We start from the raw sequence: 15692 nt of genomic DNA on the forward strand, positions 1-15692 counted from the left end.
CCCAGGTATACAACCTGTGACTGCCCTATCTGGCACTTTGTGGCCTTGATAGTGAGGCCTGCCTTTTGCAGGGCCTCTAACACTTTCCTCAGGTGGACCAGGTGATCCTCCCAGGTGGAGCTAAAGACAGCAATATCGTCAAGATAAGCTGCACAGAAGTCATCCAGCCCAGTGAGGACTTGATTCACCAACCTTTGGAAGGTGGCAGGTGCATTTTTCAGTCCAAAGGGCATTACCACAAATTGATAATGCCCTCCAGGGGTAGAAAATGCTGTCTTAGGTTTGGCTTCCTCAGCTAACCTGATTTGCCAATACCCAGCTGTCAAATCAAATGTGCTTAAGAAGTTGGCAGAAGCCAATCTATCTATAAGCTCATCTGCTCTTGGTATTGGGTGGGCATCAGTCTTAGTGACTGCATTGAGGCCTCTGTAGTCTACGCAAAACCTCATCTCTCTCTTACCACCCTGGGTGTGAGGCTTTGGCACTAGAACTACTGGGCTAGCCCAAGGGCTATCTGAGGGCTCAATGACTCCCAGCTCCAACATTTTCTGCACTTCAGTTTTGATGCAGTCTCTAACATGATCAGGCTGTCTGTAGATTTTACTCTTGACAGGCAGACTGTCTCCAGTGTCAACATCATGGGTACACCAATCAGTTTGGCTGGGTGTCAGAGAGAACATATGTCTGAAGGATTGCAAGACTTGCCTGCAATCCTGTTGCTGATGTTCAGTGAGGCTGCCACAAAAGACAACACCATCAACTGATCCATCATCAGGATTCTGAGTGAGCAGGTCTGGGAGAGGGTCACTCTCTTCCTCCTGTCCCTCATCTGTGGCCATGAGCAAGCTCATGTCCTTCCTGTCAACATATGCCTTGAGCCTGTTAACATGGAGCACTCTGAGAGGGCTCCTGGGAGTTCCAAGGTCCACCAAGTAGGTAACCTCTCCCTTTTGCTCAATGATGGTGTGGGGCCCAGACCATTTGTCTTTCAGAGCTGCTGGGGCCACTGGCTCCAGCACCCACACCTTCTGCCCTGGCTGGTACACAGTCAGTACAGCCTTTTGGTCATGCCAAGCTTTTTGAAGTTCCTGGCTGGCCTCAAGGTTTTTAGATGCCTTCTCCATATACTCAGCCATCCTGGAGCGGAGACCAAGTACATAGTCCACTATGTTGGTTGCAGGCTTTTTGAGAGGTCTCTCCCATCCTTCCTTCACCAAACACAGGGGTCCTCTTACAGGATGCCCATACAGAAGCTCAAAAGGGCTGTAGCCAACCCCCTTCTGTGGGACCTCTCTGTAAGCAAACAAAAGGCAGGGGATCAGGACATCCCATCTTCTCCTAAGAGGTTCAGGTAGTCCATGAATCATCCCTTTCAGGGTCCTGTTGAATCTCTCAACAAGCCCATTGCATTGTGGATGATAGGGTGTGGTGAACTTGTAGTTCACACCACACTCTTTCCACATAGCAGTCAGATATCCTGACATGAAGTTTGTACCTCTGTCAGAAACGACCTCCTTAGGGAAACCCACTCTGGAGAACACTCCAACTAGGGCTCTTGCCACTACAGGGGCTGTAGTGGTCCTAAGGGGAATAGCCTCAGGATACCTGGTGGCATGGTCCACCACCACCAGTATAAACTTGTGTCCTGATGCTGTCTGGGGTTCCATTGGACCAACAATGTCAATCCCCACTCTTTCAAAGGGAACCCCCACCACAGGTAGTGGTATGAGGGGGGCCTTTGTTGTGCCACCTGACTTACCACTGGCTTGGCAAGTGACACATGAGCGACAAAACTCCTTGGTATTCTCATTCATATGGGGCCAGTGAAAGTGTGAGACAAGCCTGTCCCAAGTCTTTGTCTGACCTAAATGACCTGCAAGGGGAATCTCATGGGCCAAGGTGAGAAGGAAACCTCTCAGAGACAAGGGGATGACCAGCCTCCTGGTTGCACCAGGCTTGGGGTCTCTTGACTCAGAGTACAGGAGTCCATCTTCCCAGTATACCCTGTGGGCACCTGTGGCATTCCCTGCAGCCTCAGCAGCAGCCTGCTGTCTGAGGGGTTCAAGGGAAGGGCAGCTCAACTGTTCCTTCCCCAGGTCTGCTCTGGAGGGTCCCCCTGAGCCCAGAAACTCAACTTGATCAAGTTCAAGCCCTTTAGGCTCAGTTTCCCTCAGCTCTTCTAGATCAGCCTCCTCAGAGACTTGATCCTCAACCTGGGGCAAGGGGGAAGGCAAAGCCTTACCCTTACTGCTCTTCTTCTTGGGAGGTGTCTGGTCCATAATTTCAGGATCCAGCACCTGTTCAGTGGGGCATCTTCTGGCCTGTGACCTAGTCACAGCAAGCACATGTGCTGGCAAGCCTAACATCTCCATGTGAGTCCTCTGCTCCACTTCTGACCATTGTGATGACTCCAAATCATTGCCCAACAAACAATCAACTGGGAGGTCTGAACTGACTACAACTTTCTTTTTTCCCTTCACTCCACCCCAGGAGAAAGCCACAATTGCCACACTATGACTAGTAGTGACATTGCTGGCATTGGTCACCAGGAAATCAGTACCTGGCATGATCTGTCCAGGGTCCACAAAGTTAGGTGTCACCATGGTGACACTGGCACAAGTGTCCCTATAGGCCTGAGCCATTTTGCCATTAATCAAAGGTGTCTGCCTGTATTTGCCCAAAGTATTGGGACTTATTTCAGGGGACATATCCATATCCCCTGTACAGACAAGGACAGCCTGAGTGAGTGTGCCAACTAAGTTGTCAGACCCCTCAGTACCCAAGGTTAACCCAACTAATGCCTTGGGAGTGACACTACCACTACTGACTGTACTAGGGGGTGCAGTTGCTTTAGGAGCTGTAGTGGCAGGAGTTTGTCCTCCTCTTTTGGTGCACTCACTAAACCAGTGAGATTTACTTTTGCAGTACTGGCACCACCTTTTTGACTGGCCTTCTTGAGTCTTCTTCTTCTGGGAAGCCTGACCCCCACCCTCTTTGGCTTGTTGGGGACCTGGTGAAGACTTCTGGTCATTTTGCTCATTCTTAACATTACCCTTCTGGTCTGCTTTCTTCTGACCACCCTGGTTCTGGTTCTGGTTCTGCTTGATCCTTGTCCTGACCCATTTGTCTGCCTTCTTTCCCAATTCTTGGGGAGAGGTCAGATCTGAATCAACAAGGTGCTGGTGCAGCAACTGGTTCTGACAATTGTTCAAAATGTGTTCTCTCATCATTAGATTATACAATCCTGTGTAATCTGTAACCTTGCTACCCAGCAACCAGCCCTCCAAAGCCTTAGTGGCACAATCCACAAAATCAGACCAGTCCTGAGACTGAGTTTTCTGGGTGTCTCTGAACAGCAACCTGTACTGCTCAGTGGTTAAACCAAACCCATCAACCAGTGTATTCTTCAGGACCTGGTAATTGTTAGCATCCTCTACTCTTGTAGTGAGGAGCTTATCTCTACCTTTACCATCAAAGGAGAGCCACAGTATAGCTGCCCACTGACTCTGGGGAATGCCCTGCACAGTGCAGGCCCTCTCCAGAGCAGCCATCCATTTCTGGATATCATCCCCTTGCTTAAAGGGGGGCACTATTTTAGTCAGGTGTTTAGTATCTAAACCCTTCTCTCTATCTCTTGGGAGATTGCTGCCACCAGTGGGAGCTAGCCCACTCATCTGCTGCTCTCTAGCAAAGGCAAGCTTTTCTTTGGCCAGGACAAGTTCTTCCCTTTCAATCCTCAGTTCAGCTTGTCTCATTCTAGCTTCATGCTCTTTTCTCTGAGGGGAAGTAAATCTCCTCTGTGGAGGATTCCTTCTCCCCTGAGAAGAGGCATTAGAGTGCAGAGATCTATTGGAGTCCCTAGAAAGAGATCTATCTCTCCTAACTCCAAGGTTAGGCCCACTTCGGGTTAGTACTGGGGGTCCCCCAGATCCTAGCCCAAGTAAGTCTAAGTTGGTCCTAGTTAGCCTTCTGACTACCTCAAGACCCTTGTCTACCTCATCCCCAGAGAGTACCTCCTGATCCTCCTCCTCAACTGCTGAATCAGTGTTGGGGAGGTCTGGATCCCCAGAGGTTCCCTCTAAGGCTGGCATGCTCTCATGTAACTGAGAGAGCTTTCTGGCATCATATGTCTCTAAGAGACCTATCAGAAAGGGAATGGTGGGGTTAGACCCCTGCTTCAGTTTCCTGGAGACACAGATTTGTCTCATCTCCTGAAAACTGAGAGCTGCATATCTTGAAGTGACCTGTGGAGGGTCAACACTGACCAGGGGAGTCTCAGTAGAGTCCCCCTGAGTCGACATGCTTCTCTAGTGAGGTGTAAGTGGTGCACTTACCTACACTATATGTTTGCCTACTGATCCCTTGCTAGAGTTGTAGTTTAGGGTGTGCTAGGCCCTAGGAGCTACAACAGCTGGTTCAGTAGAACTCAGAGTATTTTAAGCTAAGTTATATGTACCTTTAGTACTTATGTGATCTTTCACAAGATATTCTTAGGGCATGTGTGGTAAAACAACAGCAAGCTCAAATCCCACCGCTGCCACCAATGTGAGAAGTTGGCCTGATGTGCAGTGCTCACTATTCTAGTGATCACTATATATCAGTCCAAACAACCCTTATTGATGATTGGTTGTAAGTCAACCTTATAGACCAGCTATCCTAGTAGCATGGATACGAGCAGTCTAAGGCTAAGACTCTAGAGGGCGTGTTAAGCCAGCTGTTTTACCATCACATTACCCCTTGAACACCCAGTGAAAGGACACCACACAAGTGTTATGAAAATAAACAGTGTATTTATTAGAATCACAACAACCCTGTACTCTTTATGAGGACAGGGTGCTAGGCACACAACAAAACTCTTACGAAAATACTTAAGTTAGCACGTTATACACAAATGCCCGAGGGGCACGAAAAACCATATACTTTAAAAGTGGAATGCGAATTACTAGCAGGTAAGTAACAGTTCTAATAGGCTTTGGAATCGCTAGGACTGGACTAGGGAATCGTTAGATTACTACTAGGAGACCCAGGGGACTCGGGTGCAGAGTGTGCACTCTCACGCGGGATGCGGGACAAAGTCTATGGAGGCTAGTAAAGGCAAAGTTAGTGTTCACGGGCGAACCCGACCTGGTAGGAAGAAAACGACAGTGGATCCTGACCCTAGGATAGTGAGGCTATGCTGGGACACCGAAGTGCCGAAGTTACCTAGCCCAGGGGCTGCAGCTGCATAGGTCTGAAAAGACGTCGGGGATCTCGTTGCCGGACCAGGAGCCTGGAAGGAAGAAGTTGCTGGCAGGCGACCAGTGAAGAAAAGTTCGATGGATCCAAGCCTGGATCAAGGAAGAAGAAAACCTGAAAGCAGAGGGGACCAAGTTCTTGAATCACTAGCCAGTGATTAAGTGGGCACCAGGATGGCACCGGGCGAAGTCACCGCAGTCAGGTGAGTGGGCGCTGCTGGGCTCTGCAGTCTCTCGGACCAGGAGGCGTTGTCGGCGACCAGGATGGAGGTGCGAGCTGTCCCACGAAGGTTCTTGCTGTCGACGTCGCTGGACCCAGGATTGGGCAACAAGTCTTGGCAAATGCAAGGCCCACGCGGTGGACCTAAAATGGCGTCTTGAGTGGACCAGGAGGGTCCAGGGTACTTCTCCGCTGGAGGGAAGCAAGGGCCAGTCTGGAGCAACCAGACTAGCAGCAGAAATGTCGTCGGGCGTCGTCAGGAAGGCCACAAGCCAGCGGGCTAGTAGCCAAACAACGCGGTGAGCAGTAAAAAGCAGAAGGGCCCCACGCAGATCGTGGAGATGCTGGGGGGCTGCTCTTCGGTGCTGGAGCTGCTCAGGGTGGGGGCTTCTCGGACCCAAAGCACTCACCAGGAATTCACTCGGCGGGCTTGCTGGAAAGAAGTCGTGCAGTCTTGCAGATGGCCGGTCCCTTGAGGTCTCGTCGCACCCACGGTTCTCAGCTGGGCTGTAGAGGTGGGTAGAGGTCAGAGGTGCCAGGGAAGCCGGTTCTCGTCGAGCTGGGCAGTCGGATTCCGGAGGAAGGACTTGCAGCAGACCGCAGTGTTCTTAGATGGTGCCTGCGGATGCAGGGTGACTACTCCTTAGTCACAAGGGAGAAATCTTAGGAAGAAGTCTTGAGTTCCTTTCGCAGAAAGTAGTTTCAGGATTCAAAGATGATCTGATTTGGAAGGGGGCCAGTCTCTACCTTTATCCTGTAAAAGGGGGCTGGCACGCGACTAAGTCCTGCCCTATGGGTGGGACTAGGAGGGGGGTGGTTACACCCACTTCCTTGGCGGGCTTTTCCCCAGCACAGGGTCTGGAGTGACCCTGGAACTGGTTCCAGCCAGCCTATGCACAGTGAGCACCGGGGTGCCACGTGCAGTCACCTTCCTCTAAAGCCCTGCCTACCTACAATACACAAAACCCTGTCTGGGACGGTGCTGGCACCGCCCCTGGCAGGAAACCCTTTGTCCTTATCTCCTGCTCTGGGAGGACTCCCAGCAGCAGGAGGGCAGACTTGTGTCTCGGTGGCAGCATCCATTTTGTGGATGCTAAGGCTCTGTCTGACTTTTAACCGGGTTATAGGTTACATGCATGTCGTGTCCCTCTAGAAGGGTGGAATGCTAACCCCGTCGCCAGAATTGGCGAGGGGTTAGTATTCCAATTCGTATGACACCTTACTCGACATGTTTTGATAAAGCGATACCAGAGTTGGCACATAACCGCGAGGATTATAATGCACTTAAGAGTATATGGTATGCGATATCATGGAAACGGCTAAGGGATGGATCCCGAAAGCCGCAGACAGGCTCAGCTCATGCCAGAGCACTATCTCACACGATTCCAAGCACTCTGCCTTCAGGATTGTTAAGGCCTGCCATAGGAGTGACTGATAGGAGATCTGTGTGTCCATTTTAGGGTTAGATATAGGTATACCATATCTAAAGCAAAGGGTGAGTACACCACCTTGCCCCAGCTGTCGTGCAGCCAGTTGTGTCAGTTTTAGTTAGTCAATCCAGGGGTGGCACAATACATGCTTCAGCCCCTGGGAGACTTCTGGGTGCACCTCAGCCCTGGGTACAGGGACTTGGAGAGGGCCCAGTGCCAATTCAGTACCTAAGTACAATTTGGATAGAGAGAACAGCTAGGCTGTGGGTCTGATTAGCAGGCCCACAGCCAGGGAAAGTCGTAAACCAGTGCAGCAAAAAGCAAAAATCTGGGTGATCATAGGATTGCAGACCCTACTCTCCTACAGCAACCAATTCTGGATTTGAGGGCTCTCAACAGATACCTAAAGAGACAATCTTTCTGAATGCTGACACTGCTGAAGATACTGCGTCTTCTGGCCAGTGACCACCATAGACCATCAAGATGCATACTTTCATGTCCCAATTCTCCAACAGCATCGAAAGTACCTGCGCTTCAGGGTGGGGCAGACACATTATCAGTTCAAGGTGTGGCCTTTCGGGCTCCGATCCGCCCCCACGAAGGTGTTGGCTCCTGTGGTGGCTCACCTACGCCTCCGAGGCGTCCACATTTTTCCATATTTGGACGATTGCCTCCTCAAGTCTCAATCACGCCATCAACTGAGCCACGACACTCGTCTTTGTCAAAATGTGTTTCAATCCCTCGGCTTGGCCATTAATGTCGACAAGTCACAGTTTGCACCAGCGCAAACCAGGAATTTCTTGGGAGCGTTCTTAGACACAATGCTTTCAAAGGCGTTCGTTTCACACGAACGACAACAGAAAATCCTCCGCCTGGTGTCTCTCATTCGATCAAGGCAGTCCGTTTCTGTACGGACATTAAAGTCATTTCTGGGGATGGCATCATCTTGTATTGCACTGATCCCACATTGCAGACTGCGGATCCGTCCCATTCAAGAGGAACTGGACGTACAGTGGCGTCAGCGCTCCGGATCTTTCAACGACCTGGTGGCCGTTACAGCTCGTATGAGAATGGGTCTGTGCTGGTGGGCACAGCCGACCAACCTGGCGACTGGAACATCCTTCCTCGTCAACGCGCCAGATCTCACGCTCACAACGGACGCCTCTCTGGACGGCTGGGGTGCTCATCTTCAAGGCCTCTCCATCAAGGGCAAATGGTCTCCACCCCAACGCTCTTGGCATATCAACAGGCTAGAGTTGATGGCGATCTTCTGGCACTAAAGTCGTTCCTTCCTGTAGTTCAAGGGGAGTCAGTGCTTATTCAAACGGACAATACCACCAGCATGCATTATGTGAACAAACAGGGAGGGACCAAGTCTCAACGCTTGTCTCGACTGGCTCAGTCGATTTGGGATTGGGCTCTCCGTCATCAGATAACCTTGACGGCGGTGCACCTGCCGGACGTTTCAAACATCCTGGCAGACTCCCTCAGCAGGTCCACATCGTCGACACATGAATGGGAGCTGCATCAACTGACTCTGGATCTTGTGTTTCTCCGATGGGGTCGCCCCTTTCTCTAGACCTCTTTGCGACATCAGAGAATCGGAAATGCCCGTCCTACGCAAGTTGGCATCCCCACCCCGGATCGTGCGGGAATGCCCTTTTGATCGATTAGTGCGATCTATTCGCTTACGCCTTTCCGCCGAACCCGTTAGTGCCACGGGTGCTGTGGAAGATGCGGAGGTAGCCCTGCCACATCCTATTGATCGCTCCTCGATGGCCCAGACAGGCGTGGTTCTCGGAGTTGCTCCTTCTGTCCCAGTGCGAGCCCATTCCTCTTCATCCTCGTCCAGACCTTCTAACGATGGACGGGGGCCAGGTTTACCACCCGGATCCATCCACTCTACAATTGTCGGCATGGAACCTGAGTACCTTGAGTTCGCAAACTTAAATATCTCGCAAGACTGCAGAGAGATCCTCGCTCATGCTAGGGCTCTGTCTACCATCAAAACTTACAAACTCAAGTAGAAGAGATTTTGTCATTGGTGCATGGCAGCAAATGTCCATCCAATCCATTCTACTCCGGAGCAGCTACTTCCGTTCTTTTTGAGTCTAGCTCAATCTGGACTCTCGCATGCTACCTTGAGAGTTTTCCTAGCTGCAATCTCTCGCTTCTGTCAAGATGGCTCTTCCTCCCTCTCCTCGTCCAGAATTATCCGCCAGTTTTTCAAAGGGCTTTTCCGGAAGTTCCCACCTATTCGGCGCCCTCCTCCACCGTGGCATCTCAATGTTGTCTTGTCGCAACTTATGAAATCACCATTTGAGCCCATCCACAGGGCGGACATTAAGTTCCTCACCTGGAAGGCGGTTCTTCTTCTTGCTCTGACCTCATCTCGTCGTGTGAGTGACCTCCACGCCTTTACTATCAAACCACCTTATCTTCAATTCAGACCTGACGGCGTGGTGCTTCGCACCAACCCATCTTTCCTACCTAAGGTGCCTACTGACTTCCATCTAAATGAACCTGTGTTCTTGAAAACTTTCTTTGCTGAGCCACAGTCTCCGGCTGAGCAGCGATTGCATTCTTTGGACATCAAACGATGCCTTAAATTTTACATTAGCAGAACTGCCTCCTACCGCAGGTCCGACCAACTGTTGATTGCTTATGGACGACTGCGTAAGGGGCATCCAGTTACCAAACCAACGATTGCCCGTTGGATCTCTTGGGCCATTGGCTTCTGGCCATCTACAGGCAGGCAAGCCTTTGCAGTCTTCGGTAAGGGCTCATTCTACGAGGGCTATGTCTTCATCCACCGCCCTGTTTGTTGGTGTGCCACTTCATCAGATCTGCCGTACAGCGACATGGTCCAGCAGGCACACCTTCACCAAGCATTACTGCTTGGACGCCATAAATGAGGCGGATACCGCAGTGGGACAGGCAGTGCTTCGTCATCTTTTCAAATAAGGTGAGCCTCTGTTCCCTCCTCCTTTATGTTTTTCTGTGATTGCTATCAATGCTTCCATGCCTGTATTATTACTATCGTTGAGCTTTTCCATGCTGTGCTTAGCAATCTCAGCTATTCGGAGGTTGCTGCTCTCTACTCTATTCAAGCAGGTGAATCTATGAAAGACACCCCTAATACTGGAGAAGAACAATTTTTATCCAGTATTGGGGTATCTTTCATAGATTCACATGCCTGAATCATTCCCCGTCGTCGAGGCGGGAGTACCACGGTAAAAATATATACAATAGCAGTGCCTAAAAAATTCTTGTAGTAGGCTGGAAAAGCCTAAAGGCCTAACTAGGCCTCAAAACTTAGCAGCCTATCTACATCATTATGTAAAAAGACCTGAAATAGTAGCCTCAGCCAATCAGCTGTCCTCACCCTCTAGAACCTTCCCAGCCCAGGCAGTTCTCCTCAGATTTTCACCGCACTTCGTGTGTAAGGGAGTTTCCCTGAGTGCCTACTCAGTTCTTTGGCTTTTTTGGCTTTTTTCCTCAGGAAAATGTCTGAAAAGAAGGCTCTTTTCAAGGCTTGTAGAACCTGCTTTAAAAAGAGGGTCCATGTGGATGACCAGCACTCTGACTGCATTTATTGTCTGCACCCATCACATGTTGTGAAGGACTGTAGAATTTGCCGTACCTTCCCTTCAAAAACAATCAGGGATAGGGAAGCAAGGGTTCTTTTGTGGTTGAAGTCTTCTTCCACTGATGATGAGGACAAGGCCTCTACCTCCAGCAAGAGAGCCAGATCCAAGGAAAGCTCTTCTCCTGAGAGAAAGAAGAAACTTACATCCTCTCAGAGAGCCTCAGAACCCTCAAAGAGTGCATCTTCCCCTCGGACGACAACTGTGAGTACAGCCCAGGCTAAAACTGTTTCTCTGGTGTCTGCTCATACTACTACTTTGACTTCTACTTCTACAACTACTTCTACGTTCACCACTTCAGCTATTACCTCACCTCTGATGTCTACTAAAATTTTGTCATCATCTGTGAAGTCTTCGACGATGAAAACTAAGTTTCCAACTGTCCCGTCGTCGACGTCTCCGTCGACGACGGCCCCGTCTACCAAGACTTCCGGTCCATCGACGACAATCCCGTCGACGAAACCATCATCGTCGTGGATGAAGATCTCGTCGACGAAGTCACCAACGACGCTCTCGTCGACGAAGGACCCATCCACGAAGATGCCATCGACGGCCTCGTCGACGAAGGGCCCGTCGACGAAGACACCATCGACGGCCTCGTCGACGAAAGACCCGTCGACGAAGACACCATCGACGGCCTCGTCGACGAAGGACTCGTCGACGAAGACACCATCGACGGCCTCGTCGACGAAGGACTCGTCGACGAAGACACCATCGACGGCCTCGTCGACGAAGGACTCGTCGACAAAGACACCGTCGACGAAGACACCATCGACGGCCTCGTTGACGAAGGGTTCGTTGACGAAGGGTTCGTCGACGAAGACACCATTAACTACGGACAAGCCATCGACGGTTCCGTCGACGGACAATCCGATTACAATGGCTTCATCGTCATCGACGACAGCAGTGGCATCTGCTCATCCGTTGCCCAGTTCTACCCCTAAAAAAGTCCAGTATACACATTTTCAAATGAAAACGTATCAGTGAGATTATTACCACATTTCTCCGCTTTTACCATCACATATTTTGGAGACATATATGGAGGTAGATTCAGATGACGGTGAGGAGGATGAGGGTCCTTTTGGGGTTGCCCGTCACCCGTCTCAATTAAATATCAAATATCAGGAGGACGATGAAGATGATGACCATGGTCATTATGAGCATGAGGATTTCTCGACGCCATATCAGTCACCCCATGCCAGACCTCACCAATTGGAGACCACTACTCAATTGCCATCTACTTTAATTCAGGATTTACAAGCAATGTTGGCCGACTATCGCCAGAGATTTCCTCCAACTCCGGTTGCACCTGTAGTGCCGGCTACCCCAGTTAACTTGCCAAGGCCTTCGTCACCGCGGACATCATTGTCTCCAAGACAAGATACTGGTCCAGCACCTCAACATGACACGGATACTTCTTCTCATGATGACGATGATGACAGGGAAGAGGGCAAATTGCAAGATAATACACCTATAGATCCATGTGAGGATTATGTCATTCCTATGCCTTCACCGCCTGTGCCCCGCCCTTCAGATTCTCCACCTGAGGATATCGGCGGTTTTCATAATATTATGTAACGTGCGGCAAGTAGATTTGAGTTGACCGTCACAGTGGAGCAGTCTGACTGCTTTTTGCATGACTTTAAAGAGGGATATCGCAGAGTTACCAGAGCTATCCCCATTATTGAATATATATGGAAGGAAGGCCTCAACATCATGAAAACGCCTGCTTCCATTCCTGCCATCCTTCCACGAATAGAGAAAAAGTATCGAGCACCATCGGATACTCCATCTTGTTTAATAGGTCACCCTCGACCAGACTCTGTCATATCCCAGGCTGCACAGCAGAAGTCCAAGAATCCTTCTGTTCCCATTTCCACACCACCTGACAAGGAAGGCAGGAGACTGGATGCCATTGGAAAGAAGTTCTCTGCAAATGCAGCAGCCTCCAATAAAGCTGCTAATTCGTTAGCTATCTTGGCCCGTTACGATAGGCAGATGTGGTCCGATCTGTCTGAATACCTTGAGTTGATCCCTGAGGATCAGCAACAAGAGGTGCGCAGGATCGTACTGGAGGGAGAAAGGGCAGCTTCGGAAATCATTGATTGCGCCCTTGATATTTCTAACACCAACTTCAGACAATTGGCAGGTGCAGCAGTACTTAGGCGTCAAGGTTGGCTCCGGGCTACCACCTTCAGGCCTGAGGTCCAAACAAAAATCTTGGACATGGCATATGATGGAGATTCACTTTTTGGTAAACACATCGATGACGCTTTGCTGGCAATAAAGACAGAAACAGCTAAATCCCTTGGTACCCTACAATACAAGAGGGGATCCTTTAGAGGAGCAAGAGGCCGTGGTTACTCCTCCAGGGGGAACTATTCCAACCAGCAAAATCGCCAATACCAATCTCACTACAAACAACCTTACTATCAAAGCTCTTACAGACAGCCTGCCTCTGGATCTTTCTCTCGTCAGGGAGGGAAACGACGCTCAAACAATCAAGGGCGTGATTCCAACAAGCGTCAATGAGCTTTGCCGGACGTCAGCCATTCATCCTTCCCGTGGGCGCCAAAATTTCCGCCTTTTACCAACAATGGCGGACAATAACTTCGGATCAGTGGGTCCTGGATCTTGTCAGGAACGGACACACTCTGGAGTTTTTACAGAAGCCACCAACAACGCCGCCCAGGGGTCCCCCTCCCCCTCGTCTTCACTTACTCTTCAAAGAAGCCTTAAAGATGCTACACAAGAATGCGATAGAACGAGTTCCTCCTTCTCAGAGAGGGAAAGGATTTTATTCTCGCTTCTTCCTCGTGGAGAAAACTTCAGAAGAGTGGCGTCCAATACTAGATCTGCGCAAACTCAACAAATATCTAAAGAAACAGAGTTTTCGCATGGTAACGCTGACGGACATTCTGAATTGTCTCAACAAAGGGGACTTTATGGCTTCTCTGGATCTGCAAGACACCGACTTCCACATCCCTATTCACCCAAAACACCACAAATACCTAAGGTTTCAGGTGGCTGGCGTCCACTTCCAGTTCAAAGTACTTCCATTTGGCCTCAAATCGGCCCCCAGGATCTTCACCAAATGTTTAGCCCCAGTGGCAGCAATGTTGAGGTCACAGGGAATACAAGTCTTCCCATACCTCGACGACTGGCTGTTGAAAGGACCATCGAGAAACTCCACAATGGAAGCGGTCAGGAGTTCCCTCTCCCTCTTTTCGAATCTGGGTCTGACTCTCAATTCGAGCAAATCTCAGCTTCAACCTCGTCAGGAGTTGACTTTTCTGGGAGCGGTCTTGAATACACGCCAGTGCAAGTTATTCTTGACTCAGGAGCGGCAGAACAAACTGTTGAAACTAGCAAAACAAATCTTTGCAAGAAGGTCACTTTCAGTTCGGACATTTGCTTCCCTTCTAGGGATGTGCTCCTCTGCAATCAGCCTCATCCCTATGGCGAGACTCAGAATGAGACCATTACAGGAGGAGTTACTTCGTCAGTGGAGGCAAGTCGACGGATCGTTCGACGACCGCATCAAAGTAACTACCAAAATGAAGCACGCCCTTCTTTGGTGGTCGAAGGCGCCCAATTTGTCACCAGGCCTCACCTTTCTACAAGACATTCCAGAGTTCACCCTGACTACGGACGCTTCTATGGAAGGTTGGGGAGGTCACCTTCAGGACCTTCAGATCCAGGGACGATGGCCTCGTCGGTACCGACGGAAACACATCAACAGCCTAGAGCTGAGGGCCATTTTTCTGTCCCTGCAAGCCTTCCTTCCCAGGATTGCGAATTCGTCCGTGCTGGTGCGTACGGACAATACCACCAGCATGTACTATATCAACAAACAGGGAGGAACAAAATCTCTCACCCTGTCGCTAGAGGCTCAGGAGATGTGGGAATGGGCCATACGCCACGGCATATCCCTCAGAGCAGAACATGTGCAAGGCGTCCAGAACTCTCTAGCCGACAACCTCAGCAGAGCTTTCACGGGCTGTCACGAATGGGAGCTCGAACAACATCAAGTAGAAAGGATCTTTCAAACTTGGGGAACACCAATGCTGGATTTGTTCGCCACGCAGCAGAACAGCAAATGCCTGTTTTATGCCAGCAGGTTTCCTCAACCGAGGTCCAGGGGAAATGCCCTTTTGATGAGATGGTCCGGAATCTTTGCGTACGCTTATCCTCCGATTCCGCTCATTCCGAAGGTACTGCAAAAGATGAAGAGGGAACATTGCACTCTCATCCTCATTGCTCCCCATTGGCCACGGCAGTTTTGGTTTCAGGAGCTCCTTCTACTATCTCAGCAGCCTCCACTTCGTCTCAAACCGACAGTGTCGATGTTAACAAGGGAGGGAGGCCAGATCCAACATCCGGATCCTCAATCACTGCACTTGCACGCTTGGCTCCTGACTTCCTAGAGTTCAAGGATCTTAACATCTCCTCAGACTGCAGGGCGATCTTATCGCAAGCCCGTGCTCAAAGTACCATCAAGACCTATCGTTTTAAGTGGAAACGATTCTGCTCATGGTGTGAAGAGAATAATGTTCATCCACTTCAAGCTCCTCCGGAAGCCATCCTTCCATATCTGCTCTCTTTAGCTAGGGCTGGCCTGGTTTTTTCGTCCATTAAGGTGCATCTGGCGGCTATATCCAGGTTCAGGAGGAGTTCCAACAAACCATCCTTATGTTCCTCATCTTTGATCAAACAATTCCTTAAGGGGCTATTCCGAGCTTTTCCACCAGTTCGTCCTCCTCCTCCTGAGTGGGATCTTAATATTGTTCTTACTCAACTTCTAAAAAGACCTTTTGAACCTATTCATAAGGCGGATCTGAAGTTTCTAACTTGGAAAGTGGCTATCTTACTGGCTCTCACTTCAGCCCGCAGAGTCAGTGAGATACAGGCCTTCACTGTTACACAGCCTTTCTTACAATTCTCTAAAGACTTTGTGACACTTCGGACTAACCCAAGATTCATTCCAAAAGTACCAACTCAATTTCACATCAATCAACCGGTCAAACTCAAAACTTTTTTCCCGGATCCTAAGACTTCAGCGGAGAAAGTTTTACATTCTCTGGATGTGAAACGGTGCCTGAAGTTTTATCTACAAAAAACAAAGGACATCCGCAAATCTACTCAACTTTTTGTTGCTTGT

At 49.9% G+C, this 15692-nt stretch overlaps 1 protein-coding gene across 3 annotated transcripts in view; it reads left to right on the plus strand.

Moving 5' to 3' along the window:
* RGS14 (regulator of G protein signaling 14) overlaps positions 1 to 15692 on the plus strand; it is a 409263-nt gene that overhangs the window by 388595 nt on the left and 4976 nt on the right. The window lies entirely within an intron of this gene.

The sequence above is a fragment of the Lissotriton helveticus genome, chromosome 7 (assembly GCF_964261635.1).
Source record: "Lissotriton helveticus chromosome 7, aLisHel1.1, whole genome shotgun sequence".
Lineage (NCBI taxonomy): Eukaryota > Metazoa > Chordata > Amphibia > Caudata > Salamandridae > Lissotriton > Lissotriton helveticus.